Source organism: Narcine bancroftii, chromosome 3 (genome assembly GCF_036971445.1).
Source record: "Narcine bancroftii isolate sNarBan1 chromosome 3, sNarBan1.hap1, whole genome shotgun sequence".
Classification (NCBI taxonomy): domain Eukaryota; kingdom Metazoa; phylum Chordata; class Chondrichthyes; order Torpediniformes; family Narcinidae; genus Narcine; species Narcine bancroftii.
Genome location: NC_091471.1, coordinates 253,641,001 through 253,649,340, shown reverse-complemented (window position 1 = coordinate 253,649,340; position 8,340 = coordinate 253,641,001). Strand labels below are relative to the sequence as shown.

Here is an 8,340-nt window from a genome sequence, read left to right as displayed (position 1 = left end):
ACCATGGGTGTGTGTGTTTTTTGTGGGATACAATAAATATCGTATTTATTGAATGTATCATTTATTATTGATTATAAATAATGTTTTCAAAAAATGCACTAAATCATTTCTGCCTCAAAACTCTCTATTTTATATTCATCCATCTGTCTTTCCAAGAGTCTCCTAAGTGACACAGATGATTCACACTCCATCTCGATTCCTGGTAAGTCATTCCATGACAGGCAGGCACAAATCTGTTTACAAACCTACTTGTGATGCCTACCCACAACCTTCCTCTTTTCACCTTCTACATATCTACTCTGGTATTCGTTATTCCTTATCTGTGATAAAGGAATTGGCTGTCTACCTGTCTGCACTTCTAAGAATCTTCTAGTCCTCGATTAAGTCTGGTCTCATTCTTCTTTGCTACAAAAAATTAAAAAGACTCAGTTCTGATAACCTTGCCTCATAACACTTATTTTTCATACAAAGCAACATGCTGCAAAATCTCCTCTTCCCCTCGCATGGCTTTCACACCATTCATATAATGAGGTGACCAGATGGAACACAATACGACGTGTGAACTCAGTATACATTTGTCGAGTTGCCTCATGCCCACTGGACAATTGAACTCAATTCCCATATAAATAAAGCCCAACATCCATTAATCCTCTTCTCATCCTTCTGGTTTGACCTTCCAGATTGCATCACGGCCCACGTATCATGTTGAAATCCACATGCCACTATTCTGCTCAACTTTGCATCTTGCCTCTCTCCTTCGTAAACTATGACAACGTTCACCACCATGGAGAAATCTCCAATGTTTGTATAATTTGCATGCATTTCTGCTACATCCTTTCTCCTCTTCATCTCGACCATTTCTAAAACCACAATGTTGTTCACTCAATGGTCTATCCAAATTATCTTTATCTTGGTCATACAGAAGTTCAATTAAGTTTTGAACTGTGATGGCTAAAATCCATGTTTTGTTCAGGTAACAGGCGGAAGAGATCAACACTTTCAAAATCGGGTGCAATCACTTACCCGGGACCCCGAAAACAGCCACAATTGGGTAGTAAATCATAAGTGTCTGCAACATTGGAGGCAACAAGGAAAATGGATAGAAAGTGAGTGGAACTCTCATCTTCACCATGGTGGGTAGACAGAAAGAGACGGTTTTATGATAGAAAGTAGCAAAGAGCAGCTAGATACACCTCCTTCATATATCTCAGCTGGACTCTGGCCCTGGATCATCAATAAACGGTCATTGATATCACCTCCAGAGAAATGAGCATCGCAGAAACAGAGCCAACATTCTTGTTTGTGCCCAACGATGCAGATGCAGGAATTAAATGAACATTTGGGAATAACAAACAGCGGCACAGTTAGCTGAGAGAGCTCAGCGCCAACACTTCCTCAAACCGTGACGCCCCATTGTGTTTCACACACTTCCGACCTACCATGTTCATCAAACTTCCGATTATCTCCATGAAAATGTTATGATAATCCGTTCTCATTACATAAGAGGACAGTGGAAGGGAAATTCTAAACTCCACGGATTTGCTTCAGCATGAAAACCAAGGTCACAGATTTCCATAACGTTTTGCAGTCGGACGCGAACCTCTCCGTCAGCAGTAGCGCTGGATTGTTTATTTTAAAAATTTAATCATTAGGTTTTAAAATAGTGCAGTTCAGCACAGTTCAGACATCCCAGTCCCCACATTAGCGTCGACACAATAAACAATTGAAACTTCGTATCTTGTCCAAGAGATTTTCAAATCCGCGTGTCATGCAGACCTGACCATGACCAATATGTAAGTCTTGTCTTCATTAATTGCAATGTGATGCAAAAGTGACTGCAGAGGCACTTGTGATAAGAAGAGAGAATTTAAAAATTATTTGTGATTCTTCATTATCTGGGGGGAGGCGTGAGAGTATCCTAAAAACAATAGCCCCGCCCTCTCCCACATCTCTAGTCTTGTGAAATGCAGCTCAGAAGGCAACTTTCTGCACACAGGAGCCCACGAACTGGCCATTGGATCTACCACAGTATGTTGACACCAACTATCGTATCCGGATAGAAATGCCATTTATGATTTATATCCCCACCCCTCCACACCACCCCTCACATGCCGCGAAATATTCGAGGGCCTGTTAAATGTCTCTCGAAATTAACTCGGGGATCTACTTCCACCACCTTCAGCCCACTGGCATCCTCTCGCTTCCCAGTTCAGATTCGTGATACACCTTCACCCAGTTCTTAAGCAACTCTCCAGACTACAATGTTAATGACTCAGCATTGATTTGTAGAGTTTCCACATGCCCACTGGACTAATCAACTCATTCCACATATTAATTAAGCTTAACATCCATTAATCCTCTTCTCATCTTGCTGGTTTGACATTCCAAATTGCATCACCGCGCACTTATCACGTTCAATCCCACATGCCACTTTTCTGCTTAACACTGCATCCCGCCTCTCTCCTTTTGTAACCCATGCCGAACTTAAGCATCATTCAAAACTCTCCAACTGTTGTATCATTTGCATGCATTCTAGTACATCCTTCCTCCTCTTCCTCTAGATCATTTCTAAAAGCACAATGACCAGGAATTCCAGCACAGATCATTTCTTCCAATATTATTATCTGCATTCTACAGGAAAGCCAGTTTATTAGATACCCACCTGAGTTTTCATGGATCCCCAGCCTTATGGCATTCTGAACTAATCTCTCAGAGAGGACCATGTCAAATGCTTTATTAAAACCAGATAGACCACATCAACAAGAATATCATTATTAATTTGGTTTGTTATCTTCTCAAATGTTATGAGTTTGCATTCGCACATACATGTTGACTATCCTTCAGATGCTCATAGATTCTATCCTTAAGAATCTACTCCAATACTTGATACACCTCTGATGCAAGACTCTCTGGTCAATGATTCCTAGAATTCTCAATATTCATTAAAAAAAAATGAGGAGTCTTCCATTGCCATTCCTCAATCCTCTGGCACTTCTCCCATTCGCAAAGATGACAAAAAGATCATAGCCACGTCTTAAGGTATCTGCACCTCACAAATCACAACTTGTGGTAGATCACATCCAGCCCCAGGACGTTCTCAATCACATTGCTTTTACAAGATCCAAAACTTCCCCTTCCTTAATAAGAACATAATTCAGCACACATCCTTGCTCTGTTCATAACGCACTATGATCAAGTTTTTATCACTTGTGAATAATTAACCAATGTATTCATTTAGGACCGGCCTAACTTCCTCTACAATTAGACACGTTTCCTTCTTTATAATTTAGCAGCCCCACAATCTCAGTCACACAATATTTAAATGAAACCAAATATTTTCCAAATATGTAACAAAGCTTTTGTCACTTTTTTTCTTATCTTTTTTCCTCCTATTTTTCAAACCTAAACTTTATATTTACATTAATATCTTTACAATTTATATCTGTAAATTGTTTTTATAGTCTTTTATAATATTTCTCATTTTGTTGTCTGTTATGCAATTGTTCTGGTGAGTGTTGGGCATCTTTCAGGTCTGAGAACAGTCTATTACTTTGCCCTGCAATGAATATTTTTAATACTGCTGGATGTCGTAGATTTAAATTATTGCCTTTCTTCCATAATGCCTGCTTTGTCAGGTTCAATTCTTTCCTTTCTTTTAAGAGCTCGAAGCTAATGTCTGGATAGAAATTGTTTTGGTCCTTTATATTCCAGTAGTTTATTTTACTTTATCCTTTTCCGCTCTAACATTTTTCTCTCGTTGTGTGTCTTTATAACCTTATATTTATGGATCGTGGTTTTTAGTTTAAATAAGGCTTTAGTGCCAATGTTCTATGTGCCCTTTGAATTTCAATTTTGTCTAGTAGATCATCTGCTTCCAAGATTGTTTTTTTAGAAGGCAATTTATTCATATTTGAGCAATTAAAAGATAAATATGGAATATTTCAAGGTATAATGTTAACATATTACCAATTGAAAACTTATTTAAAAGATAAACTGGGAAATAGCTTGAGATTCTGAAAAAGTAGCAACTATGAATATTTCATCACAGACACAATGATAATTTAAAAAATTATTACCAACATGTATATCATATTGCAATATGACGAAGAGGATGAAATAAACTACAAAAAGAAACAAAGCTGGGAAGAAAATATTTTAACACAGAGATAAAGAAGGAAACAAGGAAGAAGTTATGTACAGAAACAATGAGAAACACGACAAATACTAAATAATATATGATACAATATAACTGGCTACAAAGATTATTAATTAGTCCACAGAAATTAAAATAGTGATACCCAACAGCATGGGATAGATGCTTCCATTGTGAATGAAATGTTCAAAAGTCAAAACTCTCTTGGAAGATCTAAACCTAATAATAAAATAACTCACAAAAAATATACTAAATAATGCAAAGAAATTCTGTTAAATAACGTGAGACAAAACATTAGGTCAAAAATTAGACAGAGACCAAATAACATTTATTATGATAGCGCAACCAGTTGCAAAAAACGAGATATTATGACAACCTGGAAAATGGAAACAATCCTTAAAATAAAAAAGTGGTATACAGAAATTAACAAGTGTATTCCATTAGAAAAAAATACATACAATCTGAAAGATTGTATCCAGAAAGCATAACTTATTTTCCTCCAATTAAACATTTCAATAGAATTTTTACCGGATATTTCCTCACGTTGATCAGCTCCTCCCTGAATTTAGACTGAGTCGCTGCATAAATGCAAGTGTTTGTGCACCAGCTCAGAGCCAAGAGCATGTACATTGTTGGAACAAATTTGGAAACAATAAATGAAATGTGTCTGAGAATGCTGACCACAAACTTTCTTAAAACAACATAATTATTAGAACAATAGATTTAAATATGTGAAAGGGGTCGATACTACTTTTTTTCTTTTTTCCGTTTTGTTATCTCTTTGTTTTATTATTTATTGATACTGAAGTGGTGTGAGGAAGTGGAGATGGATGAAAAGAGGAATAAAGTAGAAATGTTACAATGTATATATTGAAGATGATCATTTTTGAATGTTGTTATTGATATGACACATAATGCAAGAAATAAAATGAACACAGGTTGTGAGTGCATATTTCAGCCTGGGCAAATCCCTTGTGGCCAATAAAAGAGAACAGGACTGGCTGCCTAATGTTTCTCTTGAAATAAGAGAAACAAAAAGAAACACTGTGGTGACCATACAGAAATAAGTTTTAATCTGGAAAACGAAGATGGGGAAAATATGTTCAGCAAGACAATGATATGGCTGATTAGAATGGATCACATTGCGTCCATTTAACAACAAATCTCTCTCTGAAAACCGACATGAGCCTTCCTGAGTGGTAACCATTTACCTTTCAAGCACCAAGGTCTGGTGAAATACATCAATGTGAGATTCTGTGCACAGTATAAGAATTGCCAGCAACCAGTGAACTTGGAGGAGTGGAAAAGTGTGATTAGACTGTGAATTAAAGTACTGTTCTAAATTTAAGCACACATACATACATGTGCGCTTACAATAGGAAGGGGGTTAACTCAGGGAGATTAGTTAAAATTTTGTAATATTTTCATGTTTAAAGATAATTAAAAACAACTTTTGATAATAACCATTTGTCTGGTTGAATATCGATTGCTTCTGGGATTTTGGGTCCTCTGGGCTCGTCACAAACTGATGTCTTGAGCCATATTTACAGGAGCGTCATACAAAGTATCCTATTGGAGGCCATGCAACCTGGATCAGGAAATCTCACTCAAGATGCAAGAAAATGCAGAAGTTCGTGAAATGAACGGTTATCCTACCTGAGACCTTCCCTTCCATTCCATCCGCAATTACTGCTCCCTCGGAGAAGCAGCGGATATATTAAAAGGCTCACCCTACGCTGCCGGCACTTTGCTCAACCTCCAACGTTGGGAAAATAAACCAAACGGTTGCGAGATCACCAGCAGATTTTAAATGATTTTCCACGTTATAAGAATGTTCAAGGAATCACACACTGAAAGAATAGATTTGACTTTGCTTTGTTTAAACTGAAATTTACCGGCAAATAAGCATTGCGCTGCGTGTATTTTCTTCCATCTTTCCATGGGATAACAGGTTGCAGTTGGCAGAAGGGAAACTATCTGGTTTTAAATGCTGGTGGAATCCGATATCCCGAAAGCCGAACTTATTTTCCTCCAATTAAACATTTCAGTAGTATTTTTACCGGATATTTCATCACGTTGATCAGCTCCTCCCTGAATTTAGACTGAGTCGCTGCATAAATGCAAGTGTTTGTGCAGCAACTCAGAAGCAAGAGCATGTAACTGGTTTGGTCCGCGATTAACATTGGGTCCTTCGCACTGGTAAAGACAAACCGTTGTGTTATTTGCATCCACAGGAAAAATATTAAATAGGTCATCCAAAGCAATATGAAGTTTCCTGATACTGCAAAGAGTAAGATGATGGACTTCCTTCGGCTTTTAACCTCGGAATCATTCTCATCCGCATAATTGTTGCTGCCTCTCAGAACCTTGCGGGCGCTGGTGGCTGCAACAATACGCGCGACCGTCAGAGCATTAAGAAGTGATATCATTAACATTGGGAACAGGGGAGTCAACACTCGATGAATCCACGTGAATAATATCCATCCAGGATGGGTCCAAGCCTGACGTACGGATATACATAACCAATCTGTGTTACCCACAGTAAACATGGGTTCAAATAGAAAGAACCAAGGGATGTTTTTACAGACGAACAGCGGACACACTATTGTTATCACATTGCGCGCTGTTATTTCGGAGCAAACTTTCGTCCTCAGTTTGTGGCAACAAATCATCACATATCGATCAAATGTAAACGCGGGAGTCAACCACACGGAAATATCAGTGGCGGCGTGTATCAGTGTAACCTGGAAAGCGCACACCTGAGTTATGAACAGGAACGTTGTCGGGAAATAATACTCGTTCACACGATACAATATCACGTCAACGACAATGACCAACAGATCCGCCGTTGCCATGGCCACGAGGTAGCGAGAGACACACCTGGACAGACCGCAATTCCCCCGCGAAAGGATCACAATGGACATCACGCTAGCTGTTAAATAAGGAAGATCACAAATACATGGTCAGTATATATCAAGTAAGCCCGTTACTTCACGTTCCGAGATTTCTTACTGTGATGGGTTGAGCATCGGCGTTGACTCTACTGAAGAAAACTTAACAGTAGGAAATTTAACAATTGGCCCAACATTTCCCACATCATTCACATCCGATCTCCAACGTTGCAGAACTCCACTACAATGTCAAAATTCCTCGACCAATCATCCACCCTCTACACTTCCTTTGACAATTTTCGAACCCTGATTTACACTCCACTATCCGAAACCTTGCTAACTTTGCAGATCGTATTGATGACAATATTTCCTCACTATGTCTTATCTTACTAGTTCTGCCCGGTGAGCACGGCCACACTTCGACAGGGCTTTGTCTGTACAAGCTGGAATAATTCGATGAAAATGACAGACGAAATTTAATAGAGATAAGTTCGAATTGTTGCATTTTGGAAGGATAAAGCAAGGTAAGATGCACATGGTAAATCGCAAGGCCCTGAAGATTGTGAAAGGAGAGTGAAATCTAGGAATACAGATACATAATTCCCTGAAATCCACACAACGGAATTTCGGGGACAGGAAGGGATATTTTAGTACATTAACCTTCATAAAATAAAATAATGACTTTATGAATTGTCAAAGTTCAGGGATGACGCAAAACCTGGGGTCACCTTTGAAAAGGAAAACATTCAATAAATTTCAAAGAGTGTGTAGATTTATTAAGATTTACTAAGATTTTGCCGGAATCCAGGAATTGATTTTATTTATTTAGAATTAATATATATAAAACAAATAGAAATCATATATCACATTGTTACTTGAACAGAGAGAAAAAGAAAGAAAGTTACAGAATAAAAGCTCATTTATAACACCCTCCGAACACCGGTCCTCTACGTGCCCCAACTATAAACTGTACTAAACTTAAATTACTAATATGCTATCATGAATTATTAAAATATATATATATATGGTTATATCTATATCTAATTATATATACATTAAATTATATTGTTTTAGTAAACATTCGAAAGATTCCTAAAATCATTTCAGACAAACACAATTTATTAAGCGAAGACTTTATTGGTCCAGAGGTTTCAAATGAATTATTTATACATTTAAACCTAATGTCCGAGTATACGGAATGCAACTCCATTAAAAAACTCTCAAGTGATATGATTTTTTTCCCTCATGGTATACATCTTTGAATTTCTGTTTGCGGACTCCCTAATGTTAAATTGA

At 37.7% G+C, this 8,340-nt stretch overlaps 1 long non-coding RNA gene across 2 annotated transcripts in view; it reads left to right on the top strand.

The window, feature by feature from the left end:
- Window positions 1-7,026: 7,026 nt before the first annotated feature.
- The window catches only part of LOC138758555 (uncharacterized), a 47,543-nt gene continuing 46,229 nt past the window's right edge, over window positions 7,027-8,340 (top strand). For both annotated transcript variants that reach the window (XR_011354337.1, XR_011354338.1), the window contains exons 1-2: window positions 7,027-7,115; window positions 7,438-7,568. This is a non-coding gene — a long non-coding RNA (uncharacterized lncRNA). The remainder of the gene's footprint in view (window positions 7,116-7,437; window positions 7,569-8,340) is intronic.